We start from the raw sequence: 18,084 nt of genomic DNA on the forward strand, positions 1-18,084 counted from the left end.
TTTTTAGGATTGGCAAGCTAGTAAAGCAGAACCCATAAGCCTTTCTTATGGGTACTTTGTTTTGTTCTTCCAATCCCGAGAAAGATTGCAGCTTTACTTTCTGGCCGTCAGGAAACAAGTGAGTGGGATATACGCCAAATAGTGTTTCGGCGGTTGGTCTTGCACAACATTCTGATCATTTGGCATCAATCGATCTGGGCTAATTTTTGGAGTCTCATTAGTTTATCTTATCGGTTTAGAGATAATTAATTTTGTAGTTTGTTTTTTAGTGGTAGAATTAGGTGGTTCAAGAGATGACAAAATTGAAGGTTTTATGGATCGTGGTTCAAAGTTTTTACTCTCTCGGTTTCATATTAAGTAAAACGTAGTTTTTACATCTTAAAAGAAAATCCGACAAAATTTAATAGTAGACGGTCCAAACCCTGTATCTTAAATGTTTGGGTCAGTATTGATGTTGTTCCTTTAGAATTTAAGATTAAAATTTAAGGTTTGGATTTAGAATCTAAGTTTCAATTTAAAGTATAGAGTTTGAGTTTATGATCTAGGGTTTGCGTTTAGAATTTAGGGTTTATGATCTAGGGTATGGGTTTATGATAATATATTGATTTTGTTAGCTAATATAGTTTGTTAAAAAATAATTGATATTTTTATTTATTAATCTAGATGATACTTTAATTGGTTATTAGAGATGAAATTAATTTAAAGGTTCACACCATAGGGAACCTAAGGTTTATTCTTGTTACGTGATTACATCATTGGAGATATTCACTACCTTGATATTTTTTATTTAAATCTGGTTAGAAAATTGAAACGTTTTATAAATTCCAAATAGAAAACAAATGGAAAAAATTACATTATGAGTCACTTTTCTACTTTGTTATTACACCATAGGTCACTTCTTTCTACTAGTACACTTTTCCTTAACTAAATCCACTATCTATTTACACATTACTAACTTTACCGAACTATAGTGGAAATAGTAGGACCCACAATCTTCTCTCTCATATTTTCTTCATTTTGAAATCACCTTTTCAATTTTTTTAAGAAATTGGTTTTACAGATTTGTTTCTTTCCAATTTCTCCCTCAAATAAATCATAATATTTTTATTCATGCATTATCATTGTCATTCTCTATCATCTCATGATCCAACTCAATCTAAAGAATTTAGAATAGTAAAATGAGATCTTGTCTCACGGTGCAGTCATCGCTGACTCCACGAGGTACGATTCACCATTGCCCTCTTCTACCCAACTCGTCTCTGTCTTTGCCGTGTTCTCAGCTCTTGTCGTCGTGTCCTCCGGTCACCGTGCGTTATTGATCAGAGCTTGGGATCGAAAACTCAGTCAACAATGACCAAATTCTGATAATTGCATCTTTATTCCCTGAAGTTTTTTTTATTTATTTTGGACCCAAAGTCTAAACATTTGAAGATTAGTACTCAATTTTGCCTTTAAATTTTCAGTTATGCACTCCAAACCTAATAAATATTTATCTCAAACTTCTAAATTTTTATTTTTACAAAAGCTTTGCTATGAGACAATTGGACAATTGAGTAAAGATAAGAGATTGTTTAAGGCTTTGCACGTTTGTGTTTTCTCTAGGATTTTATCTTTCCAACAAAACTGAGAATTAAGTAGTATTGTAATTGATATAAAAAAAAAGGTAGTATTGTAATTGTGTATGAGGAATGGTTCTCCATTACTTGATATTTTAACAATAATTATATGCATGTTTGTCATTTTTATTTGGTCATGAATGCTTTTGTTTTGGAGAATTGCAGACTTTCAGTGTCCATATGTACGCTAACGCTTTGCATTGTCCAGCTGTACACCTATACGCATGGATGCTGTTTTGTTTTAATTTTCTTAAGTATGTTTTCACATTAGTTTCATCATAGATGGTCAAACTATCTTCTTCATGTACATAACTCTTTCGCTTCCAGCTATCTTCTCAGTGGTGGGTTTTATGTCTTGGTTGTTCATGCACCCCATTTTTATTTTTCCAACCGGTTTTCCATGTATGTATAAGTCCAATGTACACGTGAACAATGCATTTTATGTACACACTTGAGAATACATACAAGTCTGATTTCGTGTACAATGCGCTTTATGTACACACTGGAGAATACATACAAGTCTGATTTCAATAGAGATAGCTGAGACAGAAACTCATTGATATCTCATGTTTTTGGAATGTTCGCTTGGGTTTAGTTGTACATTTTAAAAGTACAGGGGTCAAATCGTGAAACTCTGAAAATAGAAGGGTCAAACGTGCAAAAAGCTGAGATCTGGCCATGGATACCGTCGAGCTTCTTCTGCGATTTGATTCCGACGACGGCGAGCTGGCAATGGAGGAGAGGACTTGTACGGTGGTTCGCAGTGGTTCGCGGAGGTTCATGACTGAGGGAGACGACGATTGGAGCCGCGGCGGATGAACGGAACTGGATCTTCTTCACGGAGGAGCTCGGCCACGAGGAAGCTTGGTTGTAGCTGCGAAGGAGAAGACGAGATGACTCGGAGCAATCACGGCGTGGAACGAGCCAGGACCAGGTGGTGTCGTAGGTTGAGCAGTTACACCCGTGAGGTGAAATATAGTTAGCAAAAAAGTAAAATAAATAATGGTGAAACAGATAGAATTGGTGGTGGATCATTAATGATGAAGTAAATAGAATAGATGGTGGGTTCTATTAGTTGTATTTAGTTATGCTTTAGTCAAGGGAAAAATGAATTAGTTAACAAAAAGTGTCTATGGAGAAGAAAGTGACTTATTATGATATATAAAGTGATAAAGTGACTGAGAAAGTAAATTTCTCAAACAAATGTTGTTGTCTGGCTATTGCGCGTGTGCGTGCGTCGAGGGAGGGACTGTGCGAGAACGTCATGTATCTGTGAGTAGCCCCCACGTCTTTGATTGTCGGTTCGGTCTACAGTTTTTTTTTTTTTGAATGAACGCTAAATTTATTCATCAAAAAAACCCTTCTTACATCAAGTGTGGACCTTTATAAGAAATATATGCAACAACTTCTAACAGCTCATATATAAAAGTTTAAACTCTTGATCCAAACCAAAATTGTAACCCTTCATTCCACTTCTTCCAATCTCTTGTTCTCAACAGACTCAATTTGTTTCTTATCCCCTTGTCCACCAACTTCTTCACTACTGCAATAGGCTTAGGCTTTTCTTCATGTCTGATCCTATTTCTTTCTCTCCAAATCGCATGGACAGAGGCTTGAAAAGCATAGCGCAGACAAACCTGCTTCTTCTTCTCATATTTCCCATCCGTAACAATAGCAATAATATCAGACCAGTCTGACGAGTAATCATCCCCAAGAATACCCTTCGTGAGAGATTTCCAGACCTGAGCTGAATAACTACAGCTAAAGAAAAGATGACTCCTAGTTTCCATTTCAGTTTTGCAGAGCACGCATACTTCATCAACCCCCTGAGTCCAATTTGAAATTCTATCCATAGTAGACAATCTGTTTCTTGCTGCTAGCCAAGTCACAAAAACATATTTTGGAGTTGCTTGGGAAAACCAAATCCCTTTCGACCAAGCACAATGCTCACCCACTTTCCTTAACAACAACCAGGTTTCATGAGTTGAGAATTTCTCTTTGAAACCAGCTTTCTGTCTCCAAAGGCTCACATCTTCCACATCCTGTCGTAATCTCTGTTTCACCCTCATTAACTCTGCTTCTGTTTCTATCAGAACAGGAGAACGATGCCTTGTTCTTCTTCTTGAGATCATAAGAGCCTCCTCTACCGTGGCATCTCTTCTGATACCCAAATCAACAAACCCACGTTCACCTAGAATATGAATAAGAGCACCTCTATCCGACCAGCAATCAAACCATAATGAAGTTTTCTTCCCATAACCCAAGGCTTTACGGTGGAAAGATCTTGCTACTTCTCTCATTTTTAACATCTTCCTCCACATCCAGGAACCTGCTTGAGTTTTCTCTTTTATCTCCCAGAAGCTTCTCTGTTTTAGTAAATTTTCTTCAATCCATTTACCCCACAAAGAAATCCCTGAAAGCATTCTCCAAATAAGCTTCAACACATTTACAGAGTTAACTTCCTTCAGGTTTCTGATCCCCAAGCCTCCTTCACTCTTCAACTGACATATACTGATCCAAGCAACTTTAGCTCCTTTGGTTCTCAACTCAGGCCCTGTCCAAAGGAAAGCTCCACAAAGCTGATTTATTTCATTGATACACTTGCTGGGAAGACGATAAACAGACGCCCAGAAGTTAACAATACTCATCAAAACCGCCTTGATCAACTGCAATCTACCAGCGTATGAAAGAAATCGACTCGTCCAAGAATTTATTCTGCTCCTGATCTTCTCCACCAAAGGGAAATAATCTTGTTTCCCCATAGCTTTGGTCATCAACGGAAGTCCTAAGTAGCGAACAGGCAAATCTCCCTTAGCAAATGGAAAGTTCGAAAGAATTCTACTCTCCTCATTCTCTGCAACTCCTGCTAAGTACAAAGTAGACTTTGCAATGCTTATATTTAATCCTGACCACTCAGCAAACTGATCAAACACTAACAAAGCTCCTTGAATAGATTCTTTAGACCCTTCCACAAAAACCATCAGATCGTCTGCGAAGCATAAGTGAGTCAAGGACAGAGATTTACATCGCGGGTGAAACTTGAACCTCTTCTCCTCAGCTGCTTTATCTATTTTGTGTGACAGTATGTTCATACATAACACAAATAGATAAGGGGAGAGTGAGCATCCTTGCCTTAATCCCCTAGAGCTTTGGAAATAACCCGCCAAGTCGCCGTTAATTTGTACTGAGAATGAAGGAGTAGTGATACACAGTCTGATCCATCTAATGAACTTCTCTGGAAACCCCAAAGCTTCTAAACTCCTCAGGACAAATAACCACTGAACAGAATCGAATGCCTTTGAAATGTCAATCTTCATTACTCCTCTAGGTGAGACAGATTCCTTATGATAATCTTTGACCAGTTCCGAAGCCAAAAGGACATTCTCCATCAACAGCCTCCCCTTGATGAAAGCAGATTGATTCTCTGTGATAATGTTCGGCAATATAGTCTTTAACCTGTTTGCAAGTATCTTTGATACAACTTTGTACAAGACATTGCAACAGGCTATTGGCCTATAATCCTTCATCTCCATCGAATCATCTTTCTTGGGGATAAGAGATAGTATAGTTGAGTTTACTCCTTTAGGGAGGAAGCCATACCTAAAGACAGATTGAACTGCAACTGTGAAGTCCTTTCCAAGTACCGACCAAGCAGTTTTGAAAAACTCACATGGAAACCCATCTGGCCCGGGGGATTTGTTTGATGCCATAGCGAACAGAACATTCTTTACTTCTTCTTCAGTTACTTCAGCCTCCAACTGACTACATTCAACTTCATTGCATCTGTACTTTAATAGCTCCTGAAGTTCCTCAACTGTCACACCTTGATAATTTGCAGGACTCTGATTCAAAAAATCCGAGAAATAACTCTCTGCCTCAGCTTTGATCTCCTCATGCTTCGTTAACCTTACACCCATAGAAGACCTGATTTCTCGAATCATATTTTGAGCTTTACGAGAACGAATAGAGTTATGAAAGGTTTTATTGTTTTGATCTCCCACTTCCAACCAATGTAGTTTAGCTTTTTGCTGCAAGTGTTCTTCTTCAAGACCCGCTACATAACTCCATTTTTCAAAAGCTTCAGCTTCTTCATGGACATTTGTTTCATTTGGCTGCAACAATGTTTCCTTCTGCCTCTCACATAGAGTCTCATACGCTTCTTGTGCTCTTTTTGTTAGATTGCCTAGCTTCTCTCTACCCAGCTGTCTTATAAGTGGCTTCAAATTTTTCAACTTCTTTGAGAACCTATACATGGCTGACGTAGAGTGAAATAATACTTCAGTAGTCTCCCAATACTCCTGCATCATCGGTATAAAACCAGGCAACCTACCGATTGTATTCACATATTTGAACGGTTTCTTTATCTTCTCCTCCGGTGGCTTCAACTGAAACTTGCAACGCATGTGATCAGAGCATCCACCAGGTTCAAATATTGCAAAGCTATTGGGAAAACGATTTAGAGCCACATTATTCATCAACACACGGTCAAGCTTTTTGCATATCACTCCTTCTTCTCTCTTATTGCACCAAGTATGAAGCGGACCTTGGAACCCCATATCTGAAAGATTACAATGCAGCACCATCCGTTGAAAATCTCTCATACCACATGGAACTCTGCCCAAATTTTCAAATCCAGAACTCTCTTCACCTTCCAGTATCTCATTAAAATCTCCCATCTGGATCCATGCTTTATTTCTGAACATAGGAGCAGAGTGATGATCACATAAATCATTCCACAACGACCTCCTTCCTTCTACCGTATTGCTTGCATAAATAAATGAACAAAAGAATTCATCCTCATTATGCATTCCCACCGAGCAAGTTATTACTTGATCTGACTTGAAGACTGGCGTCATACAGATAGAATCATCCCATACTAACCAAATCCTACCACCTTGACTATACTCATAGTTGGTTATAGATGACCAACCATTAAACACACTCTTTAAAATTTTCTCTGCCTTCCCTTCTTTTACTCTTGTCTCTAGAACACATCCAAACTTCAACCCACAGCTTCTAACCCAACTTCTTAATACGGAATGCTTCAACAACTTATTAAATCCGCGCACATTCCAAAAGAATCCATCCATATTAGTTGTGGTGGCGAGAAGACCTTGTACTCTTCACAGGATTTGCATCCCGAGTAGAAGCCTTCTGACCTTTCTTTCTTCCTCTCTTCTTTACTGATTTTTCCTTACCATTATTCTTCTCCAGAGAAAAATTTCCCATTATCTCATCTTCCAAATCACCCATTTTACTATCAACATCCACTTCCTCCTCTTCATTCTCTTTCATATCTTCATTTATTTCCCCCTCCTCTACTTCCACTAAACTCAGCACTGAGAACTTCGATGCTGATATTTGGATTTCAGCAACATTTCTCAATGGAGTTTTCAACTGTGATTTGCTAGCTTTCCCCGGTGATACATGTGCCCAACTCTTGATACCAGGATCACACTCCTTTTCATCAACCTTGTTCTCCTCTACATTCTCTTTCTCTAGATTTGACTCTTCCACTGTCACTTCTTCTGTATCATTCACATTTATGTCTTTATTTTCTACAGCCTCCTTGCTTCCACTCTTCACCTTCAAGTTTGAACCCCCACCTTTATCCTTCTCTTTGTCTTTTCGTTTCGCAGCACAAACCTTTTCTCCATGTCCCCATTTGTTACAGTACTTGCATCTGGATGGAAGCCACGGGTAATGAAACTCCACCGTAAACTCCTTTCCCTCTTTTGAGAAGTTCATCTCCTTCGGAAGTGCTTTTGAAACATCCACTTTGACAAAGACTTTCGCCACCTCAAAACTTTTGCAGGAAAGAGTTTCAGGGTGAAGCTTGACAGGAAATCCCACAGGGCTAGCAATCAAACTCAATCCCTCCCAAGAAAACATGTGCAAAGGAACCTTTGTGACATGAATCCACATAGGTATCGCATCCTCTTCCTGCTCCTCTTCCTCCGCTCTTGGAGTCCATTTCGTCACCACCATCGGAACTCCCACAATATTCCACATACCCCTCCTTAGAACTTTTTCCCTTGCCTTCTTATCTGAGATTTTAAATCTCATAGTAGTTTCATTCACCTCGTACACCTCAATCTTCGCTTCTAGATCACCATACCTCCAAATTTTATTGAGAACCATATGAACCTTAGCTACGTGAGGAGCTAGATCCAGAAACTTCCCAATAACGAAATCTTCCCATAACGGCGTTGAATCGGAGATCACCTCATCCGGAATCACCACCGTTTGTCTACCCTCTTTTGTAACAATCTCCACATCGTATTTCTTAAGCGCTTTCTTATCCTGAGCAACCGAGACCCAACTTTGATCTAACTTCTTCGGAATCAGATCCTTCTCAATCATCGCTATCTTTTCCTCTGATTTCCCCCCAGAGAAACCTGTAGATCCGGCGGATCCGCCGTCTCCATCGAACCAAATCACGCGTCGCAGTCGCACTCAAAATCGCCTTATTTTTTGCAGTTCTTATACGTTTAGCATAATTCTAATACAGTATTTTCATTTGTTTACAACTATACAACTTTTTGATAATATGTTGTACATTAGATATCAATTATGCGTCGGTCCATATATAACTAGTAGCAAATTTCATCTTTAGTTTAGTTACTTCCTCACGTGATTTGATTTTCATAGGGACAATTTTTCGATAGTTTGTCTAGTCTCTCAACAAGACAGTCAGAGATAAAAGAGTTCAGAAAAAGTTAACAAATCATTAGAAAGTTTAATCACCATCATTAAAATGCATCCAAAACCAAGATCATCAGAGTAATTAATTAAAAATTTAAGCATTTTTGGTTTAAAATTCCACTTTAGTAACTGGAACTTAAACCTAACTTCGAACTGTGAGTTCGAGTTAGGTTTAAGTTCTAAAATAAGTTAGGTTTAAGTTCCAGTTATTTTAGTTTAAAGAAACGGAACGAAGTCATAAAAATATCATTATATGGTGTACTATCTTATTGGCGCAAGTATACCCAATTTTGGAGTGTTTGGTTTGTACCTTCTTCAACATAGATTCTTATATTGGTTTGGTTTGGTTTGGTTTGGTTAACCTAATTAGAACATAAAAAGCTAGGAAATATATGTATTTTGGTTGGTTTGGTGTAGCTAGAAAAGGCTTGATTTGCTTAGGTGGTTAAGTTTGGTTTAATGCATGTTTACCGTTTACGTCAAATGTTTTTCTTTGTGCAACTAAAACGTTTTGGCCCTTTGGCTTAGATTGTGAAGCTTTGATCTCTTACATTTTGATTAATAGTTCATAAGGTATGTTTCACTTATCCAAGCATAGTGTTGTAAGAAAATGTGTTTATTGTGACCAATTTTTGTGTCAAAATAGTTTGTCACAATATTGTAACGAATTGTTGACGAATTTGTGATGGAATTATTATGTTATAAAATGGTTACTATTTGTCATAATATTGTGACATAATAAAAAGTAACAAAATAATATCACAAATGATGACAAATTAGTGATGAAAAGTGAAAATGGTTTAACATATCTTCTTTGAAGCAGATACATATATATATATATGTTTCAGGTTTATACTATATTAACAATAGTAAACGTTTTATATGTTCAAACTAGATATGTTATATATTTAGTTTGAACTGAGATAAACGTTAAGCATATGAAACCAGGAAAAGATAGAGACACTATCTCTATTTGTCACAAAATGTTTAAGCTTTTTTCTAGTTGGTTCTACTAATCGCATCAGAAAACGCCGAAAGTGAAACTTTTTAACAAAGCGGGTTTTGGAGGTCGCACTAAACGTTCTTATTCAATAAACTTCATTGTCTTTTCTTATCAGAGAAAAGGTAAAGGGAAAAGGAAGAAGAAGAGAGGCTAGTAGAAGAAGAAGATCTTTTTAGTGGGATACTCTTGCTTAGCACTGGACATGCATCGTGGGACACACTCTCACCTCTTTTTCCACAACACGACAACAACATTTTCAAAACATGGTAACCTGACTTGGTCAATTTCTTAGCCATATTTGTAAATTTCTCTTTTCTTTCTTCTTTCTTCCAGTTATCTATTTGAATGCATTGATAGATATAAAGTAATTGCGTAATTGGAATGAAAAAGTATAAGCTTCACACCCATAACCTAAAAAAAGAAGCCTTCTTGATTTCATACTAATTTTCAGAGTATGTAAATGAAAATATTTCTATCAAAATATGTTAACCTGACTCGGTCAACTTATAAGCCATATTTGTAATCTCTCTCTCTCTCTCTCTCTCTCTCTCTCTCTCTCTCCAGTTATCTACTTGAAGGCATCATATTCATATAAAGAAATTGGAATGAAAAAACAAGTATAAGCTTCACGCTACAACCTAACAAAAGAAAAGATGTATTTTATACTCCTTTTCAAAGTATGTAAATGAAAAGACTTTTGTAGAACACTTATCTAACTCGTCTTTGCATTTTTAAGCAGAATGATCGTACTTCATATCTTAACTTGGGGAAATAACTCAAAACACCATTGGTTTAGAAACATATAATTTAGATATTCAGTGTGGAGTGAAATGATTAGAAATTGTGAAAATAATTAACCAAACGATCAGATAGTTAGCATGCCACAATCCATAGGTAGGGTACTACATAATTATGTGCATGTAATTTAAAATTCTATGCATTATAATCGCTACTCTGAAAATTTATGCATTGTAACAGTTTCTCACTTTAAAAATAAAATCGTATTATATATGCAAACCCTTCTTAAAAGATCGTATTCTATAGGGAGTTTCTAGTCATGTGTTAAGACATGTGACAAACTAACAAACAGATGTGAAAGGAAAAAAGACCTACAAATAAAAATCAATGAAGCACTAAAAACATAAAAAATAAATAAAATCGAAGAAGAGCAGAATATGGCAGAAACCTCGACTTCGGTTTAGCTCCTTCAGTGATGGCCAGCCCGGCCCAAGTAGGTGGCAGATATACTCCATGCCCATGAAAACTCATACTGAAATTGTTTTTTTTTGTTTGCAAGTAAAATGATCAAAACAGAAAAGCAGGAGAGACGTAGAAGAAAAATAATTGAAGAATGAATTGCATTTGTTTTTTTTTTTTTTTTTTTTTTTTTTTGACAAAATGAATTGCATTTGTCACCCATTCAATAGTTAAAATGCAGAGTTAAAAGTAATTAATAAAATAATTTGAGTTTCGTGCAGATTTATTTGTATGTTGCTTTTTTTTCTTGCATGAAGAGAGAGGTAAATAAGCTGGGCGATAGACAGGTGCATGTTTTGCTTTGTTTTTTTTTTCTTTTTAACCTTGCTTCTTTGTTACATTGCTTTTTATTTTACAATATTTCTTTTTTTGCTATTTTTTGATTAAAACTAAATTGGATACATGTATTTATTCTATCTTTTATTTGTTTAGTATTAAGATATTTTAAATAACATTTATGAATATATTTAGTTATAAATTATGTTTGTAATGTGAAAAGTATATTTTATAACACATTATTATTTATCTATTTTGAACTCTGATAGGTGATCTTTTTGTGAACAAAAAAAATTTATAGAAAAGAGACATATACGAATAAAAAAGTAATGATTATTCCTTCTCAAATTTTATAAGGCATAATTTTTCTATGTTCCTCTAGAAACAAAAAGGAATGAAACAAAAAGGAATGAAAAAGAATAAAAAAGGAAAATTATTCTTTGTAAATGATGCCTCGAGTCCACTCACACGAACTGAGAATGCATTTTTGGTCGCGGCCAGCTCGGTACGCAGCTCAGTGACTTCTTCAGCCCGTCTTTCACCATAAGACGATGTCGTTCTCGAAACATCGTTGACGGAACCAATCCCCAACATACATCTATTTTTTTAAGGACAACCTTAAAAACAAAAATATATATTTATTAGTTAAATTTAAAAGTTAAATTTACTGAATAATACAAAAAATAAAATTTTAAAAAAATTTACCTTCTTGTAAATCTTATCCACTTCATCTGTGGATAAGGTAACGGGTAATCCGTCGGTGGACTGCTGGGTCAGCTGAGTCTGGCGCTTTACAACCCGAGCAACTACGTCATTGTAGATTTGCCATCTAGAAATTGGCCTGCTTTGTTTTTGTGGGTCCGCTCGTAAAGTTCCGTAAGAGTCGGGAGACATCCCAACTCTTTGGCCTAAAAACATTTAAGGAAATTATTAGAAATATATATATATATATATAATAATAATAATTAAAAAAATTAAATATTTAATTACGTACTATTTCCAAACGGACACCGGCGTGGGGTTTTTGGCCCGTAGAGTGTTGCATCGGGCCGTGACCGTGCTCGTCTACCGTGTTACGGGAGGTAGAGCAAGCCGCTGCGACTCTCATGGAGTCGGGATTCTTCCAGTAACGGATGAGGCCATCTCAAACATCCGTGGTAAGCTCAGCGGGTTTGCCACACACGTACCCTTGATGATCCAGTCACCCTTCCAGTTGGAGACCGCATCCAACAAGCGAACTTTCGCCTTCGCGTAAAACGCCATCCTCACCTTCTCACTGACCCCGAGAGACCAATGATACTTTTGCTGCAAGAAAAAAAAATTAATTTAATAATCTGTTATTAAAATATATATATATATATATATATATAATATATATATAAAATAGTGATAACTTACAGCATAAATCTTGAACCACGTCTTTCTGACGTAGATCGGCGTCATTTTCCAGTTTGGATGCGCCATGGAGAAGTAACCTTTAATCGTCTCGGTTACATCCGTTACAAGGCATCCGTCAACCCCAAACCTGAAAAAAATTTGAAAGTTTAAATTATTTAACAAAGTTATAAAATAATTTTTTTTAAATATAACATACCACATAGTTCTGTCGGGTCTGTCGGGGCCTATAATTGGTAAACCAGCTCTGCTTGGTATACCGAGATTATCCTCGACAATGTACTTTGAGAAGGGAGCAGTAGGTGGCACCATAAGATCAGAATGAACATCGGCGGGGATCTGAGGAGGCATCGAAGGAGGCACATGAGGAGCCATCAGAGTGCTATAAATTATATAATTATAATTATAAAATTATTAGTCATATATTATTGCAAACTAAATCATTATAAAATTACTGCTATAATATAGTACCTGCAAGTGCTTCATGTACGTTTTTAGGAAGTAGCTCCGCAAATGCAAAGGGAAGTAGTCGTTGCATAAAGACATGACAGTCATGACTCTTCATCCCGGAGAACTTTTGACCCTTTTCAACGCATCTAGAGAAATTTGAAAAATACCCATCGGGGAATTTCACTTCTGATGCTACCCAGTTGAACAACACCGACTTTTTTCTGAAGACAATCTGAATATCGGAACAGAAACATGCCCATTGCTTTTTATATGTAACTCACTTCTTGAGAAAATATCCGACAAGTCTAACCTCGATTTAATGTTGTCTTTTGTCTTCCCCGGGACATTCAATATTGTATTCATGATGTTCTCAAAGAAATTCTTCTCTATATGCATCACATCGAGGTTGTGGCGCAGAAGAAGATCCTTCCAATATGGCAACTCCCAAAATATACTCTTCTTGTGCCAGTTGTGATGAACGCCGTAAGAATCATGCATATTACTGGGGACATGCCAATTACCACCACGAGGAACTGTTTCCAAAGCTCCATAGTAATCGAGTTGCTTTTCAATTTGTTCTCCAGTTATATATGGAGGAGGAGTGTCACCCTTTTGTGCCTAAACAATGTCTTGTTTCTTCGGTACGGATGGCCAATGGGAAGAAATCAACGATGACAACCGAACCAACTTGTCTTCCTACCATTCTTCAGTTGAAACGCATTTGTCGCTCCATTACAATATGGACTAGCTAATCTCCAATGTGTAGTCCATCCCGACAACATCCCATAGACATGAAAGTCACTTATGGTCCACAAAAGCATCACTCGCATCGTGAAATTCGTCTTCGTTGAGCAGTCATACGTCCTCTCCCCTGTTGACCACAAATCCTTCAACTCTTTTATCAGTGGTTGTAAGAAAACATCCAGTGACCTTTTTGGATGGTTCGGACCAGGTATTAATATGGTCAAGAATAGCAACATTGGAGATTGTCTGGCGTAAGAAAAACTGGCCACAATGAATATTGTCTTCCTGACATTCTGAATGAACTAAATCCATCTGTGCATAATCCGAGATACACATTCCAGATATTGCTAGTGAATTCCAGATATACTTGCATCTGATGGATGAGTCATCTCACCATCCGTCTGAATATTCTCGGCACGTCATCTCATCTTTCCAGCAGTCTGCTCTGATTGGTACAATCTTTTCAATCTGTCTGTAATTGGTAGGTACCACATCCTTTGGTACGGTGCCCTATTACGTCCCCGTCCTTGCGGCTTGAATCGTGACTTCTTGCATAATCGACATTCTTCTAACTTCTCATCATCTCCCCAGTAGATCATGCAGTTGTCGATGCAAACATCTATCATCTCCGAAGGCAACCCAAGACTATAAACCAGTTTCTGAATCTCATAATAAGAATCAGCAGACACATTGTCTTCCGACAAATACTCTTTAAACAAGTCTGCCCATTCATTCATGCAACTTTCAGGTAGATTGTGATCAGTTTTAATATTCATCATTCTAATAGCCAACGACAATTTAGATAGACTTTCTCTACAACCATTGTAAAGTGGTTGATTTGCCGTATTTAACATTTTATAAAACTTTTTTGCATCTATATTAGGTTCTTCATCTTCATCATGAGCTACGAATGCATCAGTTACCATATCATCAACCCTATCATAATCTACCATCTGCTCCTCCTGATGGTAACTATGTTCATTATGCAAATGATGATCAACCGGTTCTTCCTGAAAATTGCTATTACTACTACTAGCTTCATTCTGATCATAATTATAATCTTCTCCATGTTGAAACCAGATATAGTAATTTGGCATGAAACCTCTATTTATTAAATGCTTCCAAACATTTTCACGATTTGCCAATTTTGAATTGTTGCATTTCCGACATGAACAGAACATCTTACCGCTTTCTAGGGCGAGCGGTGTGGAATCTGCTTGATGCATAAATGTCTCCAGCCCCGTAATGTATTCTTTGGTCACTCTCCCGTTAGCATCTCTATGCATATACATCCAGCTCCGCAACTCGTGAACATTCCCGGAGCCTAACATTTTGTTTTCTTTCACGTTTTTGTTTCTTTTTCTTGTTGGTGTGTTTAAAATGATGTTTAAACTCCCGTATTTATAGAAAAATTTCGAATATGGTAGTTGATGTTTTGCTAAGAATTTTCGACGAAATTTAGGTAGGTAGCCAAAAAAAAACGTGCTTCAGAAATCGTCGTTAAAACCACGTAAAAGCTTTCCTCGTAAAGATGACGTGAACTTTACGTTGAGTTTACGAGAAAACATGATTTCCTCGTCAAAACCACGTAATATTATGTGTCTTCTACGAGGAAACCTTTTCCTCATTGTTTTACGACGAAATAAGGTCTCTTTTTTATTTCCTTGTAATTTCCTCATAAAGCAGACGTAATATTACGAGGAACCATTTTTCTCGTTAATCTTGCTCGCTAAAATCCTGTTCTCTTGTAGTGCTAAAGTTTTCCTAATTTTCTTCTATACTTTTTTTTTGCCAAATATCTCTATCTTTCTCTAGATAATAACTTTTTTTTGTCAGCAAACATAGACTTATATAGACTCTGTTATCCAAACTGGTAGCTCTGCATCCATATGAACGACAAAAGATGATTGTTGCCTTGCACTGAGTGCTAAACTGTCCGCCTTGTTATTTTGTGTTCTTGGTATATGAACGAGCTCTGAACTGTTGAACTTCTCTTCAGGACGATGATGTCGTCTAGATAACTTGCAAAGGCTGGCCACTCTTCTGGTTCTGAAACCATCTTCACCAACTGAGAACAATATGTTGCAAACGTAACCGAAAACTGCCTTAAATTCCTCATACATTTCATTACCCAAATAAGAGCTTCAATCTCTGAATGTAGAGCCGAACTAGCCGCTCTTGTATTCCTTACTCCCATAAGTCCATCAAACCCTTCCAATGTACTATACCATCCTTGCCCTGAAAAACTATCTTGGTCTTTCCATGGGCCATTCGTAAAACACCAACGGCATGGTCTGTTTAGTATCACCGTATCTGTTAAATTATCTTGATCAGCATCCTGAACTAAACTAGTTTGTGCCTCATCCCATAGAAGTGTCTCCTTCTCTGCCAGTCTGAGAGTATCTATAGGATCCGTATCCAAATTACTAAATACTTTATTGTTTCTCTAGATAATAACACAAACCATAAAATCAATGTATGAAAAACTCATCTTAGAATCCTTTTTCATTCATCATATTACTTTATTTACTATATTATGATATATTTGAATCAAATACAAAACATTTTATAGTTGTAAAGTTCTCATGTTCGTTGAATATAATTCATCTAATAATCAAAGCTTATATAACGAAGCACTAACATATATATATATATATATATATTTGATGTACATTGTAATAATCATTAATTTATTAGATATGTAATTATCAAATTACTTTCTTAAAAATATGTATATACCATTTTTAATTACAAATTTCTCATCGTTCTCCAAAGTTCCAATTTTTTTCTTATATTTCTTACAGATATTTTAAAATTTTGATAAAATAATTTTGTAAGCCATGATAATTAATTTATTAAATGTTTTTAATTATATAGTTATATTTCAATATAATTTTTTGTAAAAAATAAAATTATTATATTGTTTCTATATAAAATGGTTGATATGTTATATTAGTTATAATATATAAAATATTTCATCAAACATTATAAGTCTTTTTATAATTTTGACAATTAGTTACAATAAATCATTATTTATAATATTTTTATATTATTTTGCATATGATATTAGTTTTCTATTGACTTACTTTTTTATTTGGATCTAACTAAAATAAATAATAAATAGAAACTACTGACCAATTAAAGCTATGAAGCAATGGAACTAAAGATATGAAACAGCCTGAACCAGAGCTTAAGGAAGTTGAAGAAAGAACCATGGAGCAGCTTGAACCTGAGGAAACAAATGGCAAGGACTTAGAAGTACCAGTTGATCCAATGACTAGATCCAAGCAAGCCAGATTCAATCAAGCTTTCCATAAACTTTTATACACTATCCAGGACAGTCTAGAGTGTGCTTATCCAACTACTCTGGTTGTGATTCAAGCCGTCTAAGACATTCATCAAGAGAGGTGTTGTGACTTGCACTCTTTTCCTTGGTTTGGTTTTGTCCCATTGGGTTTTCCAAAACAAGGTTTTTAATGAGGCTTGGACACAACACTTATACGATAGCCTCTTGATGAAACCATGCCATTTCTCTTATTTTCTAGTCTATTTTCGGATTTAAAACTTGGTCTTTATTTATGTTTTCAAGGGAGCCTCTGTTTTAAGTATTTGGTATGTTTCCAAGAAGTTGTGCATGTACAGACTTCTTACCTATATATTATGGACGAAAATCATGAATAAGATCATCAAACACTTTCTATTAAAAATTCTCTCTGAATCTTGTTTGATCAAAGCTTGTCTAAGTGTTACTCGGATCCTTGATCCTTACCTTACAAGCAAACCTTTGATAGTCCAAAAGTCATTCCGCAACTCTTTGAAGTATCACTCAATCCACATCTTGTTTCATCATCACAATCCGTTGGAGAATAGTCAGGGACGTGATCCTCACACCTAGGATCATATCATGATGTTAATTGGTTTTAAACTTACCTTTAATTTTTTCGATATAATTAAAATGATAAAAAATTAAAAATCATCGATCAGTCAAATTATAATAATTTCTTAAGACTTCACCAGTGATCGACATATAAGCGAAAGTCACTTAAGTGACTTCTCATTTAATATATAGGAGGATTTATATTTTTTATAAATGATTTATATGATATTATAAATAATATTTTCTGATAAATTTATTTCAGGAAATTTTTAAATATGACCTAAAATTTGAATTTAAATGTAAAAATATATCCAAGATTGTGGCCTAAATCTAAAGCATCATATGCTTTACGAGAGTGACGAGATTTGATACATCTTATATTATCATTTTTACAAAAAAAATTGTATTTTAGTGGTTGTTTCTAGCAGAAATACATGAGATACTTCATCACAACCATTATGAAAATCAGAATTCACTTAAATTTTTAAAAAGATCTCTTTCTTTTTTCTGTTTTTCAATTTAAATAATTAAATTTAAATATAAAATTTCTCTTTTTGTTGTTCTCTTGGTTTTGTTTCTTTTTAAGTTTGTTTGGAGAAGTAAAGTTCTCTCTCTGAAATAAATAATTTTTTTTCTTTAAGTTCAATTGCTTCAGAAGTTTGATTACCAAAAATTAAAATGAATGGTTGAATAAGAGAGTGCACTTTGTCTCATGATGATCTCCGGAGCCGACACGAACTTAGGAAGAAGATGTAGCTTCA

The 18,084-nt window shown here is 35.8% G+C and overlaps 1 long non-coding RNA gene across 1 annotated transcript; it reads left to right on the top strand.

The window, feature by feature from the left end:
• Window positions 1-952: 952 nt before the first annotated feature.
• On the top strand, window positions 953-2,807 carry LOC108849711 (uncharacterized). Its single transcript, XR_001949230.2, has 2 exons — window positions 953-1,221; window positions 1,782-2,807. It is a non-coding gene; the product is annotated as an uncharacterized LOC108849711 (long non-coding RNA).
• The last annotated feature ends 15,277 nt before the right edge of the window (window positions 2,808-18,084 follow it).

Source organism: Raphanus sativus, chromosome 7, assembly GCF_000801105.2.
Source record: "Raphanus sativus cultivar WK10039 chromosome 7, ASM80110v3, whole genome shotgun sequence".
NCBI classification, from domain to species: domain Eukaryota; kingdom Viridiplantae; phylum Streptophyta; class Magnoliopsida; order Brassicales; family Brassicaceae; genus Raphanus; species Raphanus sativus.